Here is an 18163-nt window from a genome sequence, read left to right on the forward strand (position 1 = left end):
GTAGGGGAAACAGGGGCTTTCAGTGGTTTTACAGAGGGTGGGTAGTGGTATGTAGCTAGAGTCTCACAGTGGCTACGTGGTGGTGTACAGCGGTTTCACGATAGCTGGGTGTGCTGCGAGATGGAGGCTAGGTGTGTTTACGTGACTAAGGTGTGGAGTAATAGCTTTGTGGAGGCAACGACTGGGTTGGGGTTCACGGTTTGCCAATAGGCTGGGTGGTTTTCGATGGTTCTTGGTGCAGGGTGGTAGTGGTGTGGAGGAGCTTTGCAGTGGGGCTGCCAGCATGGAGGCGGGAAGGAACCCATCTATGGGGCTGGATGTTGTTGTGACAGAGCGTCCTGTGAGAAAGAGGAACCTAGGCTGCCGGACTTCGCATAAGGGAGATTCAAGGTGGAACCGCTTGTGCAACTACACATATATGTTATGTATATATATTCATTACTGAGTACGCTAGGGCAGCGAAAGAAAAACGGCATGTATGCTACGTGGTTATAGTATTTGGTAGAGGTTAGGAATTCTAAATTGGAAAAGGACTCTAAATTGTAATCCTAGTGGAAAGAGGCGGGGGCATGACTTAGGGTTATAGAGAAATGGGCAGTTGCATCTTCATGGGAGGGGGCTAAGGTCGTGTGGAAAACCTGTTGTTAAGTGTGATCTTTATCTATATATGCATAGTTGGAAACCTTAACGAAAGAAAAGGAAGAAAACAACATGCATGGAGTTATGCACAAGTCTCACATAGTGTTTTTGGGCTTTAGCTCGTGAGTTTTGAATTTTTGCGTCGATTTGCAAAATGTTAAGGGGCCCATATCTTGGGTAATGAATGGTCTTAACAAATATATTAGGCCGGTTAGAGCAGTCTAAATAATCTTTCTAGTTTGTTCGTATTTTCATGGGTTGAGAATTAAATAAATACTAATGGGCCTAGTATTCGATAAATTTCCATGGGCCTCGTCTAGAATTCTAAAAATAATACTTGTCCTATAAATTTTTCGGGCCAATTTTCACTTGGCCCACTAAAAGGTTTTAACCTAATTATCAAGTCCAAATAAATCCATATCCTGCCAACATAATTTTGGGCTCATAGCCTATTCCAAAGTTACTCGTTAAATCTCAAGTGAGCATTTCATACATATTAACCTAAAAAAAATAAAAAATTGAACGTGAGTTTCTTACTCAGCCCAGGTGTTACAATACTTCTCTCTTTTTGTACTAAATGACGTGATTGTACTTAAATTATTCTTCGAATTAACTCTAAAGAAGATACTTGTGTCTACGTTTTTTGTTATTTTTTTAGATTTAAATGATGTAATATTAGAATTATTAATAGTGTAAAACAATTATGCAAAGAAAACATTACGGGGAGAACAATTGGATGCACAAATATTCGTTAGTCGTTAATGCACACATGTGCATATATGTATGTATTTATGTATAATTATTCGTGTAAATTATATTTTCCACCGTAATTTACATATATAATTCACAACTTGTTCCAAAATCCTAATTTAAACAATCAAACTACCTCTAACTAATCTAATTAAAACTGTTCATCCAGGCCAGGTTTTTTCCCGGCTTGGTACGGAACCGAGATAACCGAGTTTTGGTTATGGGTTCCGGCTGGAACAAATCTAGGCCGATAACCTCATAATGAAACCCAGAACCCAGATTTAAAACTTGGTACTCAGATTTATATTTAAAAAACACAATTCTACTTAAAATAAACTCCCCCACCCCACCCCCACACCGATTCTCTCTATCCTATAAAGGTAGGGTTTTAACTTTTATTCTTTCCCCCCTAGCAGTTTGAGTTTTTATGGCAATTTCTCTATGCTCCGACCTTTTTCTCATGAAAATGTGAAACCCTAGACGTCGTCCCTCTCTATTTCAATCTTTAGCTGTCGTCTCTCTCTGGCTGCCATGTCTATCTCGCCAGCGACCTTTCGGTAAGTCTCTCTCCTGATCTATGAACAAAGAATGTAAATTTGGATAAATCTGGTGATTTGTTGAACTGAGTCTCTTCTTTGTGCTTGCACTTGTCGAATGGGATTTTCTTGTGTTATCTCTTATGGAAGTAGACTATGGGAGGCAAGGAACAGAGAAGATATGAAGTGGATCTATCAAGTTAGGGAAGATGAGGGTTGGACTGTTAAGTGGTAACTCGAAATGTAGCGTATGGTGAACTGGGTTGATCTATATACTATATTTTATCTAAGGATCAGTGTCTGTAACTGCATGTGTTTGAAAATCTGAGTCTACTATAGTGATGAATGAAAATGGTTTGGAGATTCATGAACCGTTGGTTGGAGATATGCTTTAAACTTATAGAGAATTTTTGCTTATTTTTTTAAAAACAAAATCAAAGGAATGGTGGTTTGTCTTTACTTGTGCACAGTGCAGAACAATACACAAAACCAGATCAATACAATATTATCTATTACAATTGATCTTATAGAACAAAGAATTTGATTTGTTGGTAAGGCTAATCTAAAAACACAATTGACAAACCAACTGCAAAGTTCTCATGATACTCTGTTTTTGCCATTGTCACCTGCCAAGTTATTCAACTATTTCAATTTAGTTTGAATTATTATTTGTTCAATGATGAAACCATAGAGGGAGAGAAAGGGTTGAAACCCTAGTAGAGGAAAAGTCTAGAAGGTCTGACAGGGAAAGATCCCCAAAATGTAAACTGACTTATTCAATTAACGTCTGTTCCTTACAAGTAAAATAGAAAAATAAGGTATTTATGCTAAGTACAAAAAAAACACTAGTTTTACATTACACGTGTATTATGACATAAAATATATATGTGATACCCCCTTCAAGATGGAGAGTGGATGGAGTGTACTCCCATCTTGGTAATTAGATTTTGAAACTGCTGATGACCAAGAAGTTTGGTCAGCACATTAGCAAGTTGATGATGACTAGCCAAATGAAAAGTCTGGATCACACCAGCTTGAATTTTGTCACGGATGAAGTGGCAGTCCAGTTCAATGTGTTTTGTCTTTTCATGGAAGATTGGATAGGTACCAATGCGTAAGGCAGCCTAACAATCACATAATAAGTTAGCACTGTTAGGATGTGATATACCAAAGTCAGAAAGCAATGTAAGAAACCAAACAATTTCACAAGTAGTGGATGCCACCGAACGATATTCAGCTTTTGCTGAAGAACGAGAAACAGTGGACTATTTCTTGGTTTTCCAAGAAACCAAAGAATCCCCTAGAAAAACATAATAACCACTTGTAAAACGATGGTTGTCAAGGCAGGAAGCCCAATCTGAATTAACTAAAGCTTTAAGGGACAAGCAGTTAGCAGCTGGAAAGAAGAGACCATGTCTAACGCCCCGATCCCGAAGGTCCGGAGAGTTAGCTCTTAATACTTAATATCAACTTCAATAACACAACTATAAAATTCATAAAACTCCATAAAATGTTAATCCATTTAATCAACCCAAATATCTATGTTCCTTTATGGGGACAACAAAGAAATTCTCAATAACATAAATTAAAATTCTCTAAATTTCGAAAATATCCTTAACTCATCAAATCAAAATAACCAAAAATAAATCAGTTTACTAACTATGACTCTCAAATAAGCACTTGTACCCTCGGGTACTTATTCCACTACGGACGTCACACCTTGCTAAAACTTCCTACTCTTGTTCTCCAGCTGAACCATCAAAATTATCTGAAAAATAATTAGAGATAAGGGGTGAGTTATCAATAATTCAGTAAGCAGATGACATATACTAGTGTGTAAACATGAGCATTTACAAAATTCAGAATGCAGAACAAAATATTTTCTTTCAGAATGCGAAATCAGAATATTTATTTTCAAAATACAGCGTCAGAACATGTTATCAAAAATATCAGAGCGAAAGTTAAAAAATATTCATAATAAAAATCTCTTCGGCATAGCATAAACTGAAACATCACATCTTATCTTATCATATCAGAACAGATACCATGTTTAACCCCATGATAGGGTTGTGCAAACCCCGGTAGATAACCGAGCAGAAACAGAATGTGAATCTTCCACTTATTCATTCTTGGTGCCCCGAGTGTGCACATAGGAAAGACCACGCAGAAAACCATTTTGTTTCCAAAGTGGGCGCACCAGAAACAGAAAAGTTGGTACCTGAACAGAGGCCATAGTTTTACACCTATGGTAAGGTCAAAACGGAACAAAAATGGAAACAAAATGTTATGCCCGAGGTTTTCAGAAATCACATAATATCATATCAAAGTACCATATCAGAACATAACAAAATCATATCACAAAAATATAATTTATGCACAAAAATTTATATTCGCTCTCTTTTGCAAAGCTCAGAAACAAAATGTCAAAAATAAGCTCATGTCTATACCAGTCACGATAGAAAATACTTTCTTCCTAAACAGAATCTCATGAGTAATGCAGAACAAATAACTGAGGTAGTTCAAATTTCTTTTCATTACCAAATATGAATATTTTCCAAAAAGTCAACCTCAACTCATTTTATTTTAATGCAAAGTTTAGCATAGGAACCCCGCTTACCTGGACTTCTTAGCTTTTTCAGAATTTTCCTAAAAAATGTCGAACAATAATTAAGCGTCACCTATAACATAATAACGCAAAGTTTCATAAATTTCCAATCGGATACATATTTCAATATTTAAGCCTAAGATGCTAAAATGACCTATTTTATTTTTCCTCAAAATCTAAAATTCTCATAATTCCCAAAATACCATCATTTTTCCAAAACCAACAATATCCACTTAAATGAATTCGTACTGAATAAGAATTTAATCGAGCAAATATTAATATAATTATAGAACTCAATTAATATTTAAAATATCTGAAATACCAACAATATTTTATGATTAACTAGAATACATTGGCTACTAAAATTTTCATAAAATAAGTCATGAAAATCTCATCTCTAAAGAAAAAATAGGTTTACTTCCTTAAATTAACTATATTATCAAAATACAACTATAATATTTAATGAGACTTAAAACAAAACCCATTTAAACATAAACTCCAAAAAAACCTCTCACCCGAAAACATACATCTCGGAACTTTCCATATATATATATATATATATATATATATTAGGTTAAAACTGGTAAGTACCCAACCTAGGTTAAAACTTTACATATATATATATATATGTATATATAAATACACCTTATGAACAAAAACTAGCGATAATCATAAACAAAACATATGAATAATAGAAGTGCAGCGACGGCAGGGACTCACTGAGAAGGTAACGTGCGACGGCGCAAGGTGCGATGGGAGGTGGTGAACTCGGTGGCTATGCATTGGACGAGAGAGAGAGAGAGAGAGAGAGAGAGAGATGTGAGAGCACTGAGAAGGAGAAGGAGGGCTCCTTACCGAGAGAGTTACACGCGGCAATGGCCTGGGTGCCTATCGAGGGTGGCACGGCTAGGCGTGGCTGAGATGTTGGACTATGGGTTCCCTTTGTGCCGCAGAGGAGACGTCCGAAAGGTTTGGTCAAAGCACAAAAATTGCCGTGCTTGGAGGAGCAACCAATTGCTCTGTTTTGAGATGCGGAAACAGGGGTGTTTAGGTGATGCGTGCGACAAAGCTTCAACGTTGGGCGGCTAAGTGTGGGGTACGGTGGTGTAGGGTGGAGCAGTGGAGGTTTAAAGAGTGGCTCGGTGGCTTGCGACGTGCATGGGAGACTCCGGCACGCTAGTCAGCTCCGCTAGATGCGGTGCATGGAGTTGGATAGTTTCACACGGTGGCTAAACAGGGGTGTTGCACTGGTCGTGTGTGGAGGAGTTTTCTGCAGTGGCTATCTTTCAGTGTTGGTGGTTTGCGGTGGAGGGGGGTCTGGCTTAAGAGGGCAGCAACTCATTTTCAACAATGGGAAACCGAGAGGAGAGGGGGAAAAAGGAGAATGGCTATACTAGGTTTTTGTCGAGAATGAAGAACGTGTGTATATATAGATGGATGGATGACCAAAAAAAACCCTAGAGATGAGAGAGTAACGTGCATGTAGATGGAAAAGAGTCATGTGGGTGAGGAACTACTCACAAACCGATAGTTTTTCCAAGGTTTAAACAAATGGCCAAGGTCTCCAAATAAAAAAAAAATCACTACTCGATCCATAACATAAAAACCAAAAAAAAAAAAAAAACCTCAAATATCAAGCTCAAATAAATAAATAAATAAAATTCATAGTCCAACCATACAAATTATGGGTCTGGGTGTTACACCATGACCAGGAGTACCACATATATTTTAGCAGATTTGGATAGTGAGATGAGAAGTTTTTATTTTAGATTAAAGTTTAAAATATTATTTTTTAATATTATTATTGTTTTGGGATTTGAAAAGTTGAATTGTGATTCGAAAAAAGTGAATTGTTTATTATATTTTCTGTGGAAATTTCAAAAAATTGTAATGATTAGATGAGATGAGAATTTTACAAAATTCTATAAGCAGATGTAAGATGAAGCTACCTGGGTTGAGCCATTAACTGATTGAGGTGATGCACGGCAATGTAAGGTAAAGATGTCTGCCAATAGGTCTACGACAGACAGTAGGATCAGGGAGCAAAACTCCTTCTTCTTTACCTAATTTGATATTTTGCTCCATTGGAATAGAAACTGGTTTAGAAACAAGGAAACCAACATTTTGAAGAACTTCTAAATAATATTTTCACTAAAATAAAGAAATGCCTGCAGGAGATCTAGCACTTCCAAACCAAGGAAATATTTGAGCTGAACAAGGTCCTTAAGCTTGAACTTATCATCAAGCAAGGACTTCAAGTGCTCCACAGAATTCACATCATTACTAGCCATGAGAATATCATCAACATAACCAAGAAGTGCAGTGAAAGAGAAACCCGTAGTCTTGGTGAAAAGAGAATAATCAGCTTTGGATTGCACAAAGCCCAAGTCAAGAATCAAAATTGAGAACTTAGAAAACCATTGTCTGGAAGTTTGTTTCAGACCATAGAGAGAGTTTACAAACTCTGGACCCCCCCCCCTTAACATTAAAAACATGAGGCAGTTTCATATATACTTCTTCAGATAAATCACCATGTAAGAAAGCATTATTAACATGAAGTTGAGTAAGATGCCAACCCTTGACAGCAGCAATAGCTAATAATGTTCTAATAGTAGCCATCTTAGCTACTAGAGAAAAAGTCTCAGGATAGTCCAGACCTTCTTTTTGAGTATAACACTTAGCAACCAACCTTGCCTTGTAACGTTTTATGGAACCATCAGCACAATACTTAATTTTATAGACCCATTTGCAACCTATAGGTTTTTTTCAGGAGGTAGAGAAGTAACAGTCCATGTATTATTATTTTCTATGGTTGTAATCTCAACAGTCAGAGTATCTCTCCAATGACAATGCTTAACTGCTTGATGATAGAACTCAGGTTCAGTATCAACAATGATGGACATGGCAAAAGATTTATGAGCAGAAGAAAGACAAGCATAAGAAAGAAAATGTGAAATATAATATTTGGTGTGTCAAAGGAGAGGAAGAAGAAGAACCTAGTAGAGGATCTGATGAAGGGTGAGTAGATGAAGAAGAATTACAGTGAAAATCTGCTTGTAACCAGGGACCCTTCTGATTCTGGTTTCGAGGAGTGTGAGGAATTATTGGAGATCAGGTGGAGGGTTGAGGATCAATATGAGAAAGAGGAGGAGAGGCTGAATGCTCTAATGATGGTGGATCATTAGAAGAGTTATTAGAATGATTCATTGTTGAAGGCACATGAAAAGAATCTAATGTTGAAGATGTACAAGGAAAAGGAAAACTTGTAGAAGGGAAAGAAGAAATGTAACACCCAGGTCCAACACGAAACTCGTGTTCAATTTTTTTTATATGAATGGAAAGCCACCTGAGTTTTAACGAGTAATTTTTGAGAATATATTACGGACCTCAAATTTTGGATTGATGGATTATGGATTTTTTTTTTATTGGGCTTGATTATTTCAGATTATTTTCTTCGGTAAAAATATTTTTTATGGAGCAAGTGGGTTTTATATTTGCATTTTTGGCCCGACAAGCCATGGATCGAGTTAGGCTAGTATGGGTGTAAGTCAAGGCATATATATTTTCTTTAATGAGCCCTAAAGCCAAACCGGTGAGATCACGCCATGCAAGTCTTTCTTGCAGTGTTCTCCCTTTGTTCCTTCCTAAGGTTTTTTTTTTTTGTTTTACTATATATATTTTGTATTACACATTTTACGCACGTTTCTTTATTTTTTTCTTCTCTTAAGGTTTCAACTATTTTTTTTAGGCATCATCTCAAGCACGTAGAACCTCCCTTAACTAGGTTCAATCTTGACGTCAGACTTCAGTTTTCTCCGCATGCACGTTCCTATCCCTAACATTCACGGCAGCTACTTGCATTGGAGATATACTTTCACGGCAATTTTTCTACCTTTTATTCTCTAGGGTTTTTATCAGTTTTTGTTCTATATATTCACCTTCAACACATCCTGCACACTTTCTCTTCCTCCTTTGCCACGATCGAGCCAAGCCCGAAACACACGAACCACATCCCACACGACGAAAACCACTGTGTGATAGCACTGCCCAAGCCCCACGAGAAACCGAACAACCACCACCGAAGGGCAGTCCCACTGCCAAGCTCTCCCACGCCGCAACCCAAATGACTGGCCCTTGCATGACGGAAGACACTAGCCCCGAAGCAAAACCAACCACTGCAAGCCGCTAGCCATTGTCCTCTATTTCCCACCCCGAAACAGAGCCACCACTTATAGCCATCCCCAACTCCTTCTCACTACCATCAACCAAGGAAAGTGTATACAGAAGTTGCCAGCGAAGACTTCTCGTCACCCTAGTCCCCGGTAAGCTCATGCTGTTTTTTTTTTTTATTATTATTTTTCTCTTTTCTCTCGGTCTCTCCCTCACTCTCTCACTGTATGCTTTTCTCGATCATCTCTCTCTCTCTCTCTCTCTATATATATATATATATATATCATTTTCAACTGCACAGGCGCCGCCCTCACCTCCGTTGACCTCAGCTAGCTCCACGTGCCGTCGCAAGTTCCCTTCTCGGTGAGCCCTGCCATGCAAAACTATTTTTCACGCAGGTTTTATATGTTTTCAAAGAACAAGAGGTGTAGCTATACCTTACCGAACAATTGGTTCATTAATTAAATGAAATTATAGTATTACCCTTCAAGTAAAAGCTGTGTAATTGGTTCATTAAGTAAAGATTTATTTTAAGAGTAAACAATATTGGTGTAATGTTATTTTTACATTTTAGATATGATTTAGTCTATTTAAAAATAGTTATGGTTTATTTTAAAATATTTGGGATAACTATACTATCTAGTATTAAACTTTATAGTTTGTTTTCAATAATAAATTGGTTAGACTTTTAAATGTTTTAGTCAAAGTTATTAAATCAACATTGATGATTTTAGAAAGTGATGATTTATAATTTTATGTTTTGAGGAACTAAATAGGTTGTTTTAGAAGTTTAGGCTTAAATATCGAAATACATGAGTAATTGGAAATTTATGAGAATTACGTGATTATTTTATAGGTGACGATTAATTATTGTTCGACATTTTGAGGAAAATTCTGAAAAAGCTAAGAAGTCCAAGTAAGCGAGATTCATATGCTAGACTTTGCATAAAATAAAATGAAACGAGGTTGCTTTCGAAAATATGCATGTTTCTTTTGAAAAGAAATCAGAAAACAGCCTCAGATATGTATTCTGCATATGCATGAAAGTTGTATAAGAGAAAGTATTTTCTGTCATGACTGGTGTAGACATGAGTTAATTTGTGCATTCTATTTCTGATCATGCAAAAAGAGCAAATATGAAAATCCAAAAGTTTTTGGTTGTGAATAAATGAAGATGTTTTGATTTTGTTTATTTCGAATATGTGAAATTATCTGAAGATATTCAGTATTTGGTTTTGATATGATGTGGCATCTGAAAACCTTGGCATGAGATTCTGATTCTGTATTCTTATTAAAATCTGATTCCGATGGTTCTGTTCTGTTTTGATAAGGCCCAACCACTGGTGATAATAGTGGATACGGCCTAATCACGGGTAATAATAGTGGTATATGGCCCAACCACGGGTTATAATAGTGGATACTGCCCTTCCACTGGTTGTAATGGTGGTTTATAACCCTACCACGGAGGTTAAACATGGTATACGGCCCAACCACGAGTGATAATAGTGGATACGGCCCTTCCACGGGTTAGAATGGTGGTTTATAACCCTACCACGGGGGTTAAACATAGTATACGGCCCAACCACGGATTATAATAGTGGATACGGCCCTTCCACGGATTATGATGGTGGTTTATAACCCTACCACAGGGGTTAAACATGGTATCCATCCCGATGTGATGCTCTGATTGATGAAGATGAGGTCTCATATATTAATATGCCAAAGGATTTTTTTTTTTGGAATAAAAGTTTTTTTCTGAAAATTTCGCTCACATATTTTTGTAACATGTTTTGATATTTGCATTCTAAAAGTAAATGTTACTATTTCTGCATTCTGAAAGTAAACATTTTGTTTTGCATTCTGAATTCTGAAAATACTCATGTTTACATACTAGTATATGTCCTCTGCTTACTGAGTTGTTAATAACTCACCTCTTATCTTTACAATATTTTTCAGGTAATTTTGATGCATCAGCTGGAAGTCAAGAGTAAGGTTTGATAATCATAGATAAATAAGTGTTAGAGGGTACAAGTTTATTGGAGAGTCTTATTTAATAGGTTTATGATTTTATGTTATTTGATATTTGGAGTCCTAGATATTTCTAAATATTTATGGAGTTTTTAAATTATCTCATTGAGGTATTTTTTGGTTTGGTGTCCTGGTAGAGGAACATATATTTTGGTTTGAATAAATGAATTTGTACTTTTTGGGAATATTGGAGTATTTTAAATATGTTATGGAAGTTGGATTTAGGTTACAAGAGCTAACTCTTTAGACCTCTGAGAACAGGGCATTACAAGAAAAAGTTTTTGGAAATGAAGGGAAAAACATGTTCATGAAAAACAACATGTCTACAAACATAGCATTGATTTGTGTTGAGATCAAGTAGTTTATTCCTTTGATTCCAAAAGGATAACCAAGAAATACACAAGCATGAGCTTTAGGATCAAATTTGGTTTTGGATCTTTGTAGAGTTGAAGCAAAACATAAACAACCAAATGTCCTTAAATAATCATATGAAGGGGAAGATTTAAACAGAATTTCAAAGGATATTTATGATTTAAGATATGAGTAGGTAACTTATTAATAATGTAGGTAGCTGTTAAAATAGCATCACCACAAAAATGAATAGGTAAGTGAGATTGAAACATTAAGGCTCGGGTTACATTAAGTATGTGCTAATGCTTTCTCACCACAACAGAATTTTGTTGTGGAGTTTCAACACAACTGCGTTGTTGTAAAATGCCTTTTGAATGAAAAAATGGAGAGAGAAAATTTTGTACCATGATCAGTGCAAAATGTCTTTATCTTAAGACTAAATTGAGTCTTGATCATTTTAAAGAAATGTTTTATAAATAATGGCACTTCAGACTTATGTTTAAGAAGATAGACCCATGTGGCATGAGATGAATCATCAACAATAGTAAAAAAACAAATATGTAACCTTCAACAGTAGGGACAAAATATGGTCCCCAAACATGGAGCATTTGGAACATGCAGATTGTGAACAAAGTTATTCACAAATAACATCCTTGAATTAGAAGGATGACCAAGTCTATTATGCCAAAGTTCAAACAATAAGTACTTGGATGATGCAGAACAAGTATGTGTAGGCATGCTATTAAAAGAGCAGGCATTATATGAGACAAGTAAACAAGCAAGTTTAGAAAACAAAAGCCTAGTTGCTGCAATATATAAAGGCCTCATTGTTGTCTACCCACTCCAATTAGCCTCCAATGAGTCAAGTCCTGAATGAAACAAAGGTCAGAAGAAAATAAGAAACAACAAGTGAGTGACTGAATAAGTTTACTAATAGAGATTAGTTTGAATGAGAAGGAAGGAACACAAAAAACATCATTTAAAATAAGATGTTCAGAGACTCTAACAGAGCCAATGTGTGTGACATACACAGATTGACCATTGGGAAGCTTAACAGAGGAATTTACAGTATTGGTAATAGAAGTAAAACAATCAATGGAAGGAACCATATAATCTGTGGCTCCCGTGTTAAGGATCCAACAATTTGAATCAAAGGAATTAGATGTTATGGAAGAAAAAATAGAACGATTAACATTATGAGAGAGTATACCGAAAAAGGAATTCGAAGTTACTGCATTAACAGCATGAGAGGACTCAAAATTGTTTGGAGGAGGAAGCAGGGACAACAATTAGGGACAACAATTGTTGATACTGAGCCTCAGTCAAAGAGAAATGAGAAACAACCGAAGAATGGTTGTCATTAAGAGCAACCTGATTGACTGCAGACAGTTGCTTAGGCTTTGGTTTGTAGCTAGGTGGAAATCCATGCAGCTTATAACATTTTTCAATCACATAACTAGTAATTCCACAATTTTTACACACTGGTCTTTCCTTCTTGGAAAAGGATTTAACAGATCTAGCAACATCAGTCTTAGATACAAAAACATGTTAATGAACATTTTGAAGAGGAACAACAGAAATTTCTCGTTGTTGTTCTTCTTGTAGAACAAGTGAAAACACTTTATTTAGAGGAGGTAGAGACTCCATAAGCAAGATCTGAGCACGAGTAGAGGCAAAAGATTCATTCAATCCAATTAAAAATTGTAAAACATGCTCTTGTTGAATACAATAGGTCAACGTACTGCTTCACAAGAACAAGCAGGAACAAGTTTGTAATTTGCTAACTCATCCCAAAGAGATTTAAGTGAGTAAAATAAGTGCTCACAGAAGGCTGCCCTTGAGATAGAGCAGAAATGAATTTTTGTAACTGGAAAATGCGAGGTCCATTTTTTTGACAAAAACATTCCTTAAGATCCAACCAAATCTCATGCGTAGTAGTTATGTACAAAATACTAGCAAAGATATCAATGGAAATAGAGTTTAAAAGCCAAGACATCACCATATTATTGCAGCGAAGCCACGGGGAGAGAAGTGGATTAGACGAATCTGACGGTTTGAGGATGGAGCCATCGACGAAACCGAGTTTATTTTTCACCGATAAAGCCATGGCCATGGAACGGCACCAGGTATGGTAGTTGTCGCTTACCAGTGGTTGAGTAACTAGAAGAATACTAGGGCTATCACTAGGATGGAGGAAAAAGGAACTCGTAGAATCCTTATAGAACGATTTGTGACTCGGCACCATAAGAGAAAACTTCTGATACCATGTAATGATGAAACCCTAGAGGGAAAGAAAGGGTCGAAACCCTAGTAGAGGAAAAGTCTAGAAGGTCTGAAAGGAAAAAATCCCCGAAATGTAAACTGACTTATTCAATTAACGTTTGTTCCTTACAAGTAAAATAGAAAAGTAAGGTATTTATACTATGTACAAAATAAACACTAGTTTTACATGACACATGTATTATGATATAAAATATATATGTAAAAATTTGACTTCATTCCAATTTTGTCCCAATAAGAATTACTTTTGATTTCTATCTATCTTTGGATGGTGGATATTTTTTCATCACTTTCAAAGAGATTATCCTTTTCTTCAAATCAACTCATAGCAATTTAAGATATATTCCTAACGGAAAAAAAAAATCACTTTATAAGCTAAATACTACTTTTCCAGGACTGCTTATTGTAAAGATTGGTACTTAATTATAAAAGTAGGAAACTATCCTTGTCGGAGAGACTTGATAAAGATACGTATTAAAGCTTGCTCCTAAAGTGAGAAAGGCCAAAAACAGTGTAGTATTCAATTTGTGAAAATATTATTGACTATTCCCTTTCAAAATAAAATGAAAAACATAACATATTTTCAATTATCTTTGCATCAAAATCTTTCAGGAGACAGGAAATCAATTAATGTCATGTATTTCACTATAGCTTACCTTACCACCTATTACTTGGTGCGGTTAGGTTATAGCTCTAACTGCAAGCAAAAGCTGTCCTTTGTTTTTTTCCCCTCCATCTTTTCAAAACAGTTGAATAATTAAAATCTAAATATCCTAAGTGTTTTGGTATCAGGACGACGTTGCAGATAATGATTGCTGTGCTGTGAAATCTGTTCCACACTAGGAGTGGAAAAGTGCTTTTAATATCTATGGAGTTTATAGTACTGCTTGGTGGATCGATCATCATGTGAGGTTTGGATTAAGTGCAATTACAATTAAGTTATTAATTCTATTGTAGTTGTACATCCTTTGAGATTTACCCATATACTTACCGTATTGTAGTTGGTGGAGAATCATAATTGCCTTCTAAATTGAAAATTAAATAAATATAAGAAGAAGAAAAACTAGAGTCTTGGGAAGTTCTATGTTGAAATGAAGAATAAATTTTATTATTATATGCATTTGTTAATTGAAGGTTTTTTTTTTTTTTTTTTAAATTTGATTACTTACTTTTATTCATTGAAAAGCTATTGAGTTCAACGCATATAAAATGTTTGATTCTCGCCAAACATTATTGCTGCACCTAATCAATTGTACTTGTAAAAGGTCCAGTATCCATGAGAAACTTCTTGATCGGTGTCTCAAGCTACTCTCCAAAGTAATCATTTAAAAATGTAAAATGTGTTGTCAGCAATACTTTGTGGTGTTGGAACTTTATAACTTGCTTACACTGTGTGATAAAAAAGAATGTGCCAAATAATTTAATCATATGGTACTTAGCTTTTCTAAGTATGCTTTGAGGAGAAAGCCTCTAAAGACTATTGACTTTTTATTTTTGCAGGATCTCTTTCAGTCCAATCACTTGAAGTTGTTGTTTGGTGTGAGACTAAATCATTGGTGGATATGCTACTGATTTTGTAATTCATATATTGTAATTTTATATTTTATATTTTGTAATGTAATGTATAAATAATAAATAATGTAATATGTACTGGATTGTATTGTATTGTAATGCATGCATAGATGTAAAAGAAAATTCTGCTTCGAAATTTTTTGTTTGAAATTATGCGTTTCAACTTGATTTTCAACATTTTTTGTTTTGAAATTTTTTAAATAAAAATAGGCTTTGACATAAAAAGAATTATGTTTTTAAACATGGATTTTTCTAGAAAAATCTTTAATTAAATATAGGCTATTACTAAAAAAAAAATATTATGCTTTTAAATTTAATTAAATATGAACCTTCATAAAATAAAAAATAAAAAATAAAAACCGGGTACAATTTGTTACCCAGATTTTTGGATTTTTAAAGCCCGAATTCATCTGGGTATCGGACCAGGTCATAATCTGGACTAATCTGGGTTGGAACTTGGCCCAAGTTTGAAACCAGGGTTCCAGGTCGGGTATACTCGGATATCTGCTCTGGAACCCAGATGAACCGTACTAAATCTAATTGTAACACCCCGTATTTTAGTGTATTTTTTTTTATTTAAAGATTATCTGTTATTAATTTAAAATTTATTCTCTTATTTTAAAATTGTTGGATTTTTAGTTGTGTTATTTTTATGATTTTAATTTTGTGAAAATTATTTTTGAAGTGCTTTCTCTAAATTAATTATTTTTATGCGTTTAAATTTCTTCTCAAATTAAATTAACTTGTTGTGGGGTTTAATTATTTATTTTCATTTTACTCATTACGTTTGAATTATTTTATTTTACTTGCTGTTTTAAAATCGTTTCCGTTGGATCATTTTCGTGACCCAAGTTATGAGGATTGGACCTCATTTCTTTTCCCCTCTTTTTCTTTCCTCTCATTTTCTTTTCCTTCTTTTTTTTTCTTTTCTCCTTATTTTCCTTCGGTTTCTTTCTCTCCCGCGCGAGCCCGACCCTCTCTCTCTCCCCGTGGGACTTCGGCCTCCACCCAGCCCGCCGCCGTCGCACCGTCGTGTGCGACACCGCCCACCCCATCGTGCTCCCCACCGGCCGGCGACCTCCCTCTCCGATTTCCAGCCCCAGTCGCGCCGCCGTTAGCCTCCACGCACCACACGAAGTCGCGGCATTCCTTGCGCCGCTTCGCTGCCGTCACGCCACCTCCGGCCACCATCTCTTCACCACATCATCCTCGACCTCACAGCTACCCATTGGACCCAACCCCGGCTCCGATCCGTCACCGGTGAAGCCCGACCAAGTCCATTTCCTATTTGTGCATTTTTTGGCCTAAAACACCCATTGCGCCGCCACCCACGGCAAACCACCACCACCATTGGCTTCACCGACCTCTCTAGGCCCTACCCTATCAATTTTGGGTCTTGGTTTGTCCCCGTTGAAAAGTGGGTTTTTGAGACCCACGGCCACAGTGTATTTTACACTGTTACGTTGCTGAGCCGCCATTTCTTGCAGTTTCGTGATCCTTCGGAAATCATTATATAGCAATGTAAGTTTTTTTTTCAAAGAATTCTCGTGAATTTAATGTATTTTTGCACTAGCACATTACACTGTATTTAATTGTTGATTGGTTTTGCCGGACTGAGTCCGAGGAGTAACGGGGTTCATTGGATTGGGTGTGGAGTTGTTAGTATGATTGGTTTAGACTATGAGATTTGTTGGCTGTTCGGGTTTAAATATTGGTGTTTTGTGAATGACGTGGGTTGTGGTGGATATTGGTGATTTTATGAAGTAATGATATACTTTGGGATTATGAGGATTTTTTAAGTTTTGAGAAATTAAGATAGATTATTTTAGAAGCTTAGGCTTAAATATGGAAATTCGTAATTGGTTGAAAATTTACAGAAATTGTGTGATTATTTTTTATAGGTGACGATTATTAGTCGACTCAACATTTTTTTGAACAAATTTCTGAAAAGCTAAGAAGTCCAGGTAAGCGGGGTTTATATACTAGTTTTGCATAAAATAAATGAAAGGAGGTTGACTTTGAGAATAAATGTGTTTATTTTTTTGAAAGAGATGATCTGAAAACAACCTCAAATGTTTATTCTGCATATGCATAAATTCTATATAAGGGAAAATGTTTTTCTGTCATGACTAGTGTAGACATAAGCAAGTTTTGTGTACTTTATTTCTGAATTATGTAAAAGAGCGAATATGAAAGTCTGGAAGTTTTGTTATGAACAAATGAGAATATTTTGTTTATGTTTATCTCGAACATGTGAAATGATCTGAAGCCTTTTTTTTTGTTTTGATATGATGTGTCATCTGAAAACCTTGGCATGAAGTTCTGATTCTGTATATGTTTGTAATCGGATTTTCGATGAAATCCGTTCTGTTTCTGTTAAGGCCCAGCCACGGGTATAATGGTGGTTTATAACCCTACCACGGGGGTGAAACATGGAAATATGGCCCAGCCACGGGTATAATGGTGGTTTATAACCCTACCACGGGGGTGAAACATGGAATATGGCCCAGCCACGGGTATAATGGTGGTTTATAACCCTACCACGGGGGTTAAACATGGTATTGTCCCGATGTGATATTAAATGAAGATAAGATTATAATGTTTCAGTTTAGAAATGCCAACGGATTCTATTTTTGGAATAAGTTTATTTTTCTGAAAATTTCGCTCTACTGTTTTTGTACAAGTTTTGTTTCTGCATTCTGAAAGTAAATGTTTTGTTCGACTTATCAAATGTATAAATGCTCATGTTTACATGCTAGTATATGCTCTCTGCTTACTGAGTTGTTGATAACTCACCCCGTTAATCTTCATAATATTTCAGATGACATCGATGGCTCAGCTGAAGATCAATATTAGAGTCTATGGAGAAGATTAGCATTGATTTGTTGTTGGGTATCTCATGATATTAGTGTTGGTGTTGGAGGTTAATTATCTTTCTTAAATTTGCTTCAATGGATTTAGACGGTTTATGGATACTTATGTTAATGTTATATTATTTCTAGTTATTATTTGAGACATGAAGAAGAGTTGATTTTATTTGGGTTGTTGGATTGAACATTGGATAGATGAGTTTATTTGATTTATTTAATTGAAGTATATACGTTCGATTTGAGGTTTGGAAAAATGGATAAATTCTTGAATTTGGAAGTACTCTAGCTTTGTTAGAGTTGATTATCAGGTTTTATGAGTTAACTCTCCGGACCCTCGGGGTCGGGGTGTTACACTAATTGAT

This window comes from Juglans regia, chromosome 10 (assembly GCF_001411555.2).
Source record: "Juglans regia cultivar Chandler chromosome 10, Walnut 2.0, whole genome shotgun sequence".
Taxonomy (NCBI): domain Eukaryota; kingdom Viridiplantae; phylum Streptophyta; class Magnoliopsida; order Fagales; family Juglandaceae; genus Juglans; species Juglans regia.